Raw genomic sequence first — 12,342 nt, 5'->3', positions numbered from 1 at the left:
TCTGCCTCTGTGGATGACCTAGTAATTGAGTGTTGGCATTTTGAATGCCATGACACCAAAGTACTACCAAGATAAATCACATAGGCACTTGTAGATAAGAAGCTATCTTTGTCACTTGCTCAATCAGCATCAAAAAATGTTGTGAGTGAAAATTTTTTGTAAGGCTAAAGAAAGAGACCATGGTATACAGTGCCCTATAGGCAGCGAAGAATCCATTTGAGAGCTTGCCAATGTAATTCTGATGGTTTATGTATAAACTGAGCTAGTTTATTAATAGCATAACTAATATATGGACGGGTGAATGACAAGTACTGAAGAGATCCAATAAAACTCCGATAAGTATGAATATCAGTAGTAGGACTACCATCTAGGAGACTAAGTGAACTAGTGGTGGCAAGAGGTGAGCCAATTAGTTTAGCTTGTTCCATATGTGTACGTTTCAACAAGGCAATAATGTATTGATGCTAAGACAAGAGCACACCACCATTGAATTTGTTTATTGAAATTCCAAGAAAATAGTGAAGAGGAGCATGCTTTTTAACGGAGAATTGTTGTGCCAATATGGTTGGAAAATCTGCAATCTTGCTGTCATTATTGCCAGTCACTATAAAATCATCCACATATACAAGGAAATAAATAACGCAACCGTTGTGTGTGTACATGAATAAAGAAGCATCTGCTTTAGAATTGATAAAGCCACAAGAGTGCAGAAAGTTTGAGAGAGCTATATACCATACACAAGGTGCCTATTTCAAACCGTAGATTGATTTGTGATGTCTGAACACATAGGAAGAGTGATTAGAATCAACAAATCCAAGAGGTTGGACCATGTATACTTCTTAATTCAATGATCCAAGGAGAAATGCATTGTTTACATCTAATTGTTGCAACTTCCAACCATTGCAGATAGCAATTGTAAGCATTACCTGAATGGTAATGGGTTTAACAATGGGACTGAAGGTGTCAGTAAAGTCCTACCCAAGTCTCTGATGAAACCCCTTGGCAACAAGTCACACCTTATACTGAGAAATGCTACCATTCGAGTTTCGTTTGATGGGAAACACCCACTTACAGCCAACAGCCTGTTTCCCAGGTAGCAAAGGAGCCAAACTCTAAGTGCCATAATTAAGGCATTGAATTCAGTAGAGAGAGCAGCAAGCCATTTTTCATCTTTCAAAGCTTGAGTGACACAAGTGGGTTCCTATGAAGATGGAATAGGGTTGGTGATTGTGGAGTGAAGTTGTTTAGGTTTATAAAAGTTATTCATGGAACGAGTGGTCATTTAATGTGTTCTAGGAAAGGTATGGGAAGGAGGTGATGGATTTGTGACTGTCATTTGTGTGGTAGGTGATGCAAGAGTAGATTGGGCTAGTGGATCTGTGTTAGCAGAGTGGTGCTCATCGGTCAAGGAGTCAGAAGAAGATAAACATACCTGAGTGGATGAGGTAGAGTCCACCATGCTAGTAAGTTGTTAGAGAGAGGAACTATATAAAGGAGTGGTAACAGCAGAGGAGAGCCAATGTATTTTATCGGGGTTAGCAACTCTTTATAGATCAAGATTATTGGTAGCATAAGGGAAGATAGATTCATCAAAAACCAAGTGTTTGGAAGTAAAAGTTTTGCCTATTTTATAATCAAAACAAAGATAAGCACTCTGGTTAGCTGAGTAACTAATAAAAACACAAGGACTTTTGTTGAAGTTTATGTCGAATGTAAGGCTACAACCATGGGAAACAGAGACAACCAAATGTTCTTAACTTGTCATAGTTGGGGACTGTTCCAAATAACTTTTGATAGGGAGAGGACATAGAAAGAACAGGAGTAGGGAGTCAATTTATGAGATAACAGGCTGTTTAGAAAGCATAAGACCAAAAATGTGCAGGTAAGGAAGCAGTTTGGAGAAGAGTGAGACCTATTTCAATGATGTGATGGTGTTTTATTTCTGAAATTCCATTATTTTGTGGTGTATGTGGTGGAGTGAGCAAGTGTTGGATCCCATGCTATTCAAGAAAAGGTTTAAGAGCTAAGAATTCGCGCCCGCCCCCGCGGCCCCCCCCCCCCCCCCCCCAACAACCCCCATGTGTATAATTGAATTAATGATTTTTAGAATAGTCTTTCAGCTTAGGCCTTAAACTTTGGAAAATGATAGCAATAACAGATTTGTGTTTTAATGGGAACAACCAAGTGTAACGTGTATGGTGATCAACAAAAATAATATAAAAACGATGGTTGTCAATAGAATTAAAAGGTGCTGGACCCCAAACATCTGAACACACAAGTTTTAATGGAGAATTAAAAGAAAGGGAGGAGTCCCCAAATGGTAAACGGTGACTTTTATTACATAAACAAAATTCACAAGAGGAAGCACTTGAGGGAACAACCAGAGAGACAATTTTAGATAGTTGTTGAAGAATCTTTTGTGATGGGTGACCAAGACACTAGCAGAAGTTATAGGAGCAGGTGGATGGTCCCTCATTGGCCACTCATATACGCCATCTTTATTCCTGCCTTAAATGAGAAGTGCCCCTGTAGTGAGATCCTTCACATTGAAAAAGATGGGAAAGAATTCAATAGATACGTTGTTGGTCAAACAAAATTGGGAAATAGAAACCAAATTCTTCTTCATGGTAGTTACACATAAAACATCAATTAAATTAAAAGAATTTGAGGGATGAGTAAAAATTGTGGTTCCTGTATGAGTGATTAGCAAACTTGATCCATCACCTATCAAAATTTCATCTGGGCTAGTGTATTCAAAATGGATTGAAAGATTGCCAAGATCGCAAGTAACATGATGTGAGGCTGCAGTATCCAGAAACAATGGAGATGAATTGGCATTTGAAGTGACAGTTGCATTTGCGGACAAAAAATTGTTATGTCCTTACTTGACTTTGAAACAAGTCTTAGCAGTATATCCATAACGATCAAAAAACTAACATTGCGTCTGAGACTGGAAGCGAGAGGTGTTGTTGCGTGGCTGGGAAGGGCACAAGAATTGACCTCTAGTCCTTAAGAAACTGTTGATATGTTGGATAGTGCATTGTGGGGAATTGAAGGAGGTTTGTGGCTACGTATTACATCTTGTGACATTGGCAGTGATAATTGGAATTTCATAGGAGGTGTCTTTCTTCAGAAAGGCATCATAATCAGTGAGTTTTTCATGGACCTCTTCAAAAGAAATTGGTGTTTCATGTGCTCTAATAGCTATGGTGATTTCTATGAATTCAGGGCCTACACCATTCAGAACATGTATGGTGATATCATCATCAATGAGATGTGAATTAATGAAAGCAAGTTCATATGCTATGGCTTTAATAGATTGGAGATAATCAGATAGAGAATTGGAGCCACGAGGTATAGAGAGCTTTTCCTTGATATGCATAACACGAGAACGGGATTTATTGGCAAAGAGTGTAACTAACTTTTTTCCAAGCATCTTTGGATGTTTTTGATGCTGAAATAAAAAATATCAATGAATCAGAGATAGAAGCAAGTATGGCGTGAAGAAGTAGGTTGTCTTGATGAAGCCAAATTGCATAAGCAAGATTGGGTTTTGTGGTTTGATCAGATGCTATGGTAGATGGAGGACATGGAAGTGTTCCATTGACATATCCAATTAAATCTAGACCAATAAAGAGGGCAAGAAATTGACCATGCCATGAGGGATAATGTAAAGAGTTTAGCTTGAGTGGAAGTTGTGTTGCAGCATTAATGCAAATCAAGGTGTTTTGAGAATTAAGTGGAATGGTGGTGGAGGTAATTTGTGGTGGGACAATGGTATTTTCACTTACTTCTCACATTTCTAGATCTTAACTCGTTTGAGTATTTGTACGCTTTGATACCATAAAGATTTGCAGCTATAATGGTTTTTGGTTCTCATGTTTTCAATACATAAGTTGCAGATATAAATAGCAATACAAGGAGATAAGAGTAACAACAAGATATGCACAGATTTACATCAAGAAATAATGAGATAAATGCAACAAATTAATTTGAACTAATGATAGAAAACCAATTCTGTTAGGTAATAGAATTGGTTAAATTAGTTGGCTAGGAGTTATCGTCAATATTGTCTAATGGTTTGTCTCATTGAATACTGTCTCGGGTTCAGTGGTAGGTTCCTTCTTATGAGATTAAATTAAATCGAGGACGTCAATCAGTAATCCCAAGTCTCGAACTTAAGGGGATTGTAACCATCATACTCAAAAAGCCTTCATTATTTGTTCAAAAAGAAATATCATTTAATATTTACTTGCTATTTTAGCGACCAAAAGGCTTTAATCTTGTTGAGGAGGGGTTAATGAATTATTTCACAGGCATATAAAATAATAATATAATATTCATAAATAACAATTTATAAAATTAAAAATAAATTAAAACCTTCTAAAATAGTTCTTTCAAATATTGTCAACCAAGGTAGCCTTTGTGCAGCTAGCCATAATTTCATTATTCCATTAACCCAATGTCACAGCTACATATCTAATAATTAATTTATTCAGCTCCACTACCTTTTTATTTTTCACATTCTAAGTATATTTCGTACACCAAAATAATATTCTCTACTTTTAAATAGACAGGTAAATCCAAAAGTTAATAATATAGAAGTAAAGTAGGGTTTTAGAGTCATTGGATCGAAAAAAACAAGTTGCATCTTTGTCATTAGAATGCTGAATTACCTCAAGAGAGATAATCTTGATTTTTCACCCACTAGTTACTTTTCATAGTTATTGTTTATGGAATATTGAGGCATTGTAATTGACAATCGTTGTTCACTTGCAATGGTTATTATAGATCAATGAGGTCCAACAATGGAATTAGGTGACAAATTTAGTATCAATCCATTCACTTAAAAAAAAAAAAAATAGCAACCGGCCAAATCATTTGCTAATTTATTAAAAATGGTTGCTAATCAATTTAGTAGTCGATTCAGTCGATTACGATGAGGCTAGTTATAAATAGCAACAAATAACAAAATTAGTTACGAAATTAATTAAATTTTTTTTTAAAAATAAAACTTTTGGTAAAAAAAAAATCAGCTACTAGTAGTAACCGATTTAGCAATTAAAATTGCTTATTAATAACAACCGTAATATAATTAATTACAAAAAAATTGGTATCTTTAATTTTATAATTTTGTAATCATTTTGTAAATTGGTTACTATTTACAACTAATCTAGCAACTGAAAAGTTGGTTGCTAATTTTAAAAAATATATATTGAAAAATTAAATTTCTAAATAATAAATAAAAAAATTCAAATAAATAAATTTTTCAAAAAATTTGTAAAATAATAAATTATATATATATATTATAAAAAAATTACTAAAAATTAAGACTATTAGAATTATGACTCAAAATCCGACTGGGGTTTGGAGACACATTTTCCTAATTTAAGCGTGAGAAATATTTCTCAATAGAATAGAGGAATATTTCTTATATAAAGTAGAACTATTATTTTAGTGTTATTCCTAAATTGAGTGGGACTCCTAATCAGATTAGGATTGAGGGAATTAACGCCATAAATAGGAGAATGGTAGAAAAGATTATTTAGCTTTCAACTTATGGAGTGAGGCTATCACCCATTGCAGAAATGGGCTTTGCCTATTGATGAGGATTTGGCTTTGCCTATTGATGAGGGGCTCTTACTTATTGGTGAAAGGCTTATGTCCATTGCAGTCCCATGGAGGGAAAGAAGCTTCAGGCTAAGGTGAAAAGAGAGTATAGAATTTAAGAGAAAGTAATTCTTGTCCATTGGTGAGAGGGCTCTTGCCCATATAGTTGAAGACACTCTTTGTGATGTAGCGATTAAAATAATAAATATATTTGATTATATCTAGAGGAGACTGAGAGAGACTAACTAATATATTTACTATAAGTAGTTTGATGTATGTAGTATGGGTTCTCTTGGGTATAATTGGGATGATGGATAGTGTAGTTTGAGCTTGTAAATTGATGATTTATTATTTAAAGATAGTGAAAGATTGCATGCTCGTTGATGTAGCCTTATGTTGAGAAGATGAATCACGTAAATATTATTATTTTGTGTGTTTTCTTTATTTCTTTATAATTTACACACTTCCATGATGCACAATAAATTGGTACCAGAGCATGTAGATGATCTTTGTAAGTTTGGTTGAATGTAGAGCTACTGCGATATGTGGAAAGTCGCACATACAACAATGGTGATGGTGGAGAGTTAAAATTCAGGTGAAGCTCTTGATATGAAATCAAGATGGTCAATGACGTGAAGATTTTTTGAAGAAAGAAGCAAGTTACACCCAAAATAAAGATTGGAGAAATTGATAATTTAAAGGGTTCAAGCTCAAGCATAGAGATGTGATAATTGAAGGCACCCAAGAATTCGAGTTGTGCAATAGTTTATGGATTTTGAGTTAAGGTAGAGATTATTAGAATTATGACTTAAAATTCTAGTAGGATTTAAAGAGATCTTTTCCTAATTTAAATGGAAGAAATATTGTTTAATAAGATAGAAGAATATTTCCTATATAAAGTAGAACTCTTATCTTAGTGTTATTCCTAAATTGAGTGAGACTTCTAATCAGATTAGGATTGAGAGAATTAACATTACAAATAGGAGAATGGTGGAAAAGATTATTTAGCTTTCAGCTTATGAAATGAGGCTATCACCCATTGCAGAAAGGGGCTTTGCCAATTGCTGCGAATTTAGCTTTGCCCATTGATAAGGGGCTCCTGCCCATTGCAGTCCCATGGAGGGAAAAAGGCCTCGGCTTAAGATGGAGAGCAGGCATAGAATTTAAGAGAAAGTAATTTTTGTCTATTGGTAAGAGGGCTCTTGCCTATATAGTTGAAGACACCCTTTGTGGTGCAGCAGTTAAAATAGTAAATATATTGAGTTATTTGTAGATAAAACTGAGAGGGACTAACTAATATTTTTACTATGAGTAGTTTAATGTGTATAATGTGGGTTCTCTTGGGTGTAATTGGAATGATAGATAATATAGTTTGAGCTTGTAAATTGATGATTTATTATTTGAAGATAATAGAAGATGGCATGTCCATGGATATAGGCATATATTGAGAGAGTGAACCACATAAATATTATTATTTTATGTATTTATTTTATTTCTTTATAGTTTATAATCTTCTGAGGTGCACAACAAATACTATAAATAATTTACTAACAAAATATATATTTGCGCAAAATTTTTTATTTTATGCCATTAAATAAAAAAGATGATAAAGAAAAAGATGATAAAGAAGAAAAAAGATGATGAAGAAAATAGATGAGAAAGAAAAAGAAAATGAAGAAAGTATGTTAGAAAGAAAAAGATGATGAATAAAAAATATGATGAAGAAAATAAAAGAAAAGAGAGAAAAAAAGGAAAAAAAAAAAGCAGTGAGGAAGAAAATGAGTAGCAAGGAAAGAAAATGAGTAGTGATTTCTATAAGTGAATTAGCAACCAATTGTTGATTGCTAATTTCTTTTAAAAATTGGACGAAAATTTTTGAAGGAAAAATTTTGTAATCAAGTCTCAAATTGGTTACAAAATCAGTTGCTAAATAGCAACAGATTTCAATCAGTTACAAAAATCAATTGTTGTTAATAACTAATTTGCAAATAAGTTGCAAATCAAAATAAAAAAAAATGGATAGGAATTTTTAGAGAGAAAAAATCAATTTCAAAAATCAGTTGCTACTAACAACCGATTGGCAAATTGATTGTAAATTTTTTTTAAAAAAAAGTGAGAATTTTTTTGGGGAAAAAATCAGTTGCATTTTAATTAATTTCAAAAATCGGTTGCATTTAGTAATCAATTCACAAATCAGTTGCAAATCAAAGATAAAAAAAAATAAAAAAATTGTGTGGGAATTTTTAGGGAGAAAAAATTTGATTACAAAATTAGTTACTAATAACAATAAATTTTAATCTGTTGTAAAAATCGGTTGCTATTAGCAATCAATTTGCAAATTAATTGTAAATAAAAAATTAGGCAGGAATGTTTGGGGGGGAAAAATTTAGCAATCAATTTGTAATGAGTTGTAAAAATCGGTTACTATTAGTAACTGATAAAGAATCGGTTGCAAATAATAACCGATTTTGGCAATCGATTTTTACAACTGATTGCAAATTGATTGCTAAATTTAAAGTCAGTTAAAATAATTCTTTAATTTAGCAGCCAATTCCCTAAATAGATTGTTGTTAGTAACCAATTTTAAAATTGGTTGCTATTAATAACAAATTTTATCAACAAATTTCTTTTTCAGTTGTTACTAGCAATCGATTTTTAAATCGATTGCTAATCATATATTTAAGGTTTTTCTAATATCAATTAGCAACTAATTATATATCAGTTGCTAATAACAACCGATTTTAAAAATCAATTATAAATCGGTTGTTAATAACAACCAATTTAGTAATCGATTCTTGAATCGATTACTAAATTTTTAAAAATTAACAATTTTACTAAAGAAAAGAATGAATCATAAATAGGTTATAAATTCGGTTACTAATAGCAACCGATTTCACTTGGTTGCAATAATTGGTTGCAAAACTGATTATTTTTTGTAGTGACTTGTCTCAACTCGGGGAGATGGCTCGTACTCTCCCTAACTCTCGATAGTTTGCTATATATCAAGGAAAGAAGGTGGTGGTGATGTGTTTCTGATCTTCCTCCTTTGGTCGTAAAATTTGATTTGGTTGGGTGCAAATGAAAGGTACTAAGGCAAGGATCATAATGGTATACGATACTCTCGAAGAGGATTAGCTGATTGGCCAAAATGTTGAGCTAAAGTTTCTTCTCTTTAAAAACATATCTCTTGATTTAATATGTTTTCAGTGATGAACTGGGTATTTATAAGCTAAGATGATGGTGGAGGTGTCTAGAATTCAAGTTTTGGTACCAGTCTACCTAATTTTAATCGAAGTTGCTAAATTTTATGACCAAATTTAGGTAGGTTTGCTGCTATAGTAAAAATCAGTAATTGCTATAATAACTTGGTAAGTGCTACAATAACTACCAAAGACATCACCATCTATAGTGATTCTCCATTTCCAGCACAAGTTTTCGAATTTCAAAAATTTGCCAAAAATTCTCGGCATCTTAAAAAATTATGAAAGTTGTACCAAAATTCTCATAAGATTTCAAGCTTTATTTTGATGCCAATTTTGTAAATTTTTGGGTATTACATGCTTCCCAATTGAAAATGCAATCCTGGGTGCTAATGAAATCTCATAGAACAAAAGATACCTATACAAATCTCATAACAACCAAGTTAATTTCTGCTTTTATTTTACCAAACAGATGATTAGAAGGGCAGAAAAATTCATCGATAATATCATGATTGAAAATTTTCTAATAAATAAAACTGTTTTCATTGGTCTCTATTAAAAGCTCTCGATGAGTGTAACATGCTAATGGTCTTAGATTGTTGATGGGATAGCTAATTTGTCCATAATTGAGCCAAAATGATCGATAGGCCAAAATATTTCGAAGTATGATTAGAGTAAATTGAGAAATTTTGATGAGCAAAGTCAACCTTGAATCAAAGCCCAGGTCTAATTGAAACTAAAAAGCCTAGAATCATCAGTTTAGGTGGCAAAAATTGTTAAATGAGGAGGAAAGATTAAGCTATTGGTGAGCATTTCTCATAATTTTCTGGCGAGTTTTGGCCAAGAATGATTCGTTGGATGGGGAGACAAACATGCCGAGTTAGAAGGAGGCCCGAGGGTGGCCGGGGGGTCAAATTGGTCGAAATTTAAATTTCAAATAAATAAAATAAATTTTCAAACTTTATATACATCAAAATACACCATAAAATAAAAAAATGCGGAACATCATTTGAGATTTTTTTTATAAAAAATAATTTTAAAGTGCTTCGACAAGATCTAAACGTAATTAATAAGAAAGGGACTCATATTTTTATCAATTGGACTAATTTTATTATAACTATATATGTGGAAAACACTTTTCTTACTAAAATTAATTTTTATTAATTGAATTCTAATATAAATTAAATTCATAATAATTATAGATGATTTTAAAATAACTAAATATTTTTAAAATAGAAAATATACTTAATTGAATGAACATGACATTTTTTTTTATAGTAGTGCCATGTAACATTCTCTTATTATATATAAGCTATAAATTATTTAATAGTTATTCTATTAAAATTATAATAAATAATTATTTTTTATAAAGTAACTTGTAATATATTAATTATATATATATATATATATTTTAATTATTTCTATTATGAAATTTTACTAAAAAGTTTAAGAGATAAAAATAATAAAAATAAATTTTAAAATAATTAATAAAAAATATAAAATATTATATTTTTATATATATAAATATTAAAAATATATACATAAATTAAATTTATAAATAATTTTAATGCTACGTGCAAATAATAATAATAATAATAATAATAATAATTACATGACAAATAGTAGATTGCCTACCTTAACCAGATGAATAAATAACAGCCACAGAAAAAACTCACTATGACCGTTTGGTTCTTGGTTTATCAGAGCAGCCCAAGTAGGAAACTTTTTGTTTTTTTCCCAGCTCTTTTTCACACGCAATCCTTTCTTTACTTGTTCTTTTTTCTTTATTTCTTTTCTTGAACATCTAGAATTTTTTTGTTAAATAAGCTTTCTTTTTTTGATTTTTTTCCAAGAGTGGAAACTTTTCTCCACTTTCTAATGGCATGTCTTCAATTGATTGGTCATTATCAAGCTAGTTTGAGATTGATTCCACGTAAATGCTAGTTTGGCTCTTTTCTTTTCTTCATTGTGTTTTCCTTGTATTAATGTACTCTATTGCTTCCAAATTTAGAATTGATCAACTTCGAGCGTTCTCTGGGTTAATTTCAACTCTCTCTCTCTCTCTCTCTCTCTCTCTCTCTCTCTTAATATTATATATAACATATTATCATCGATTTATAAATTAAGTATAACTAAATTTCATTTGCCGTTTCTAAATTTAGATGAGTATATTATAATCTTTAATAAACTTCAATTTATATTAAAAAAAATATTAACTTTAATTTAATGTATGATAACCTTTAACATAATCTTTTATAAACTTTAATTTATATTAAAAAAATATAAACTTTAATTTAATGTATAATAATCTTTAATTTAACTAAATTTCATTTGCCGTTTCTAAATTTAGATGAATATATTATAATCTTTTATAAACTTCAATTTATATTGAAAAAATATAAACTTTAATTTAATGATTAAAAATATATTAATGATAAAAAAATATAAATATTTTATAATAATATGGGACTATATCTATGGTATGACATTTGTTAATATGAATGAAAAATAAATAAGAAATCACTCCTAAGTATATATATCCAATCATTTAAACATGACACGTTATATAAATTCATAATGATTTTAAATAAAATCATTATAAGGCTTAAAAAATAATAATTTACTAATTTTTTATTAATTAAATATATATACACCTAGTGCGTACAAGAATTTTTCAAGAAAAAAATATTTATACTGAAAAAGTCCCAAAGCCTGTGCATTGCATTGTATTACAAAGAGTACACAGGTGCTATATACACTACATGAATAAGATCTACGTATTGGAAACTAAGAACTCTCCCGCAATTCGAGCCTGAAGAAGGCCGAATTGTTGATTTATCAAATTCGTGATTTTAAAGGAAGATTTAGGTTTATCTATTATTATAAGTAGACTTAAAAAAGAAGAAGAGGAAGAAAAAGTCAGAAAATTAACCAAAAAATTGTTAGGCTTAATCAGCTCAACAGAAACGAATCAACAAGAATTAAACATACACTCTAATTCAATAGGAATTAAATCAAACTCATTTATAGAACATGGCCCATATTGAGTTTTGAGGGCAAAAGAAGAGTTGTATTGAAGAAATTCACCTATTCTTTCTCATTCTCCATTAATTTAGAGTTTTCTATCTTCATCATCAAGCTTGTACTGCCATTCGAGAAAATTCTTTGCACTGGCATTTGAAGAATTATCTGGAACTTCATCACCATTTCTAAACTCTCTAGATCGATCCATCCACCGCCATGAAGATAGTATAAATAGATGTGCATGTGTGTGTTGTGTATGTGTGTAAAGAGAAAGTGAATGTGAGAGTGCTATCAAGTGAGTGTGTGCTGTGTGCACAAGTGAGTGGGTAAGGGAAAGTCTTGTGTGTGTTAGAGTGTTGGTGTGACTGAGAGAAATAAGTGTGTGGTGTGCCCGTGAGTGTTTCTTGGAATTGTAAAATTATGATTCAATCCCTCTAATAAAGTTTCATTTAAGTCCTTAATCCTCCAATTTTCAACAAGTGGTCTTAGAGCATAAAGATACCCAACA

Source organism: Hevea brasiliensis, chromosome 17 (assembly GCF_030052815.1).
Source record: "Hevea brasiliensis isolate MT/VB/25A 57/8 chromosome 17, ASM3005281v1, whole genome shotgun sequence".
Lineage (NCBI taxonomy): Eukaryota > Viridiplantae > Streptophyta > Magnoliopsida > Malpighiales > Euphorbiaceae > Hevea > Hevea brasiliensis.
This window is presented reverse-complemented; position numbering follows the sequence as displayed.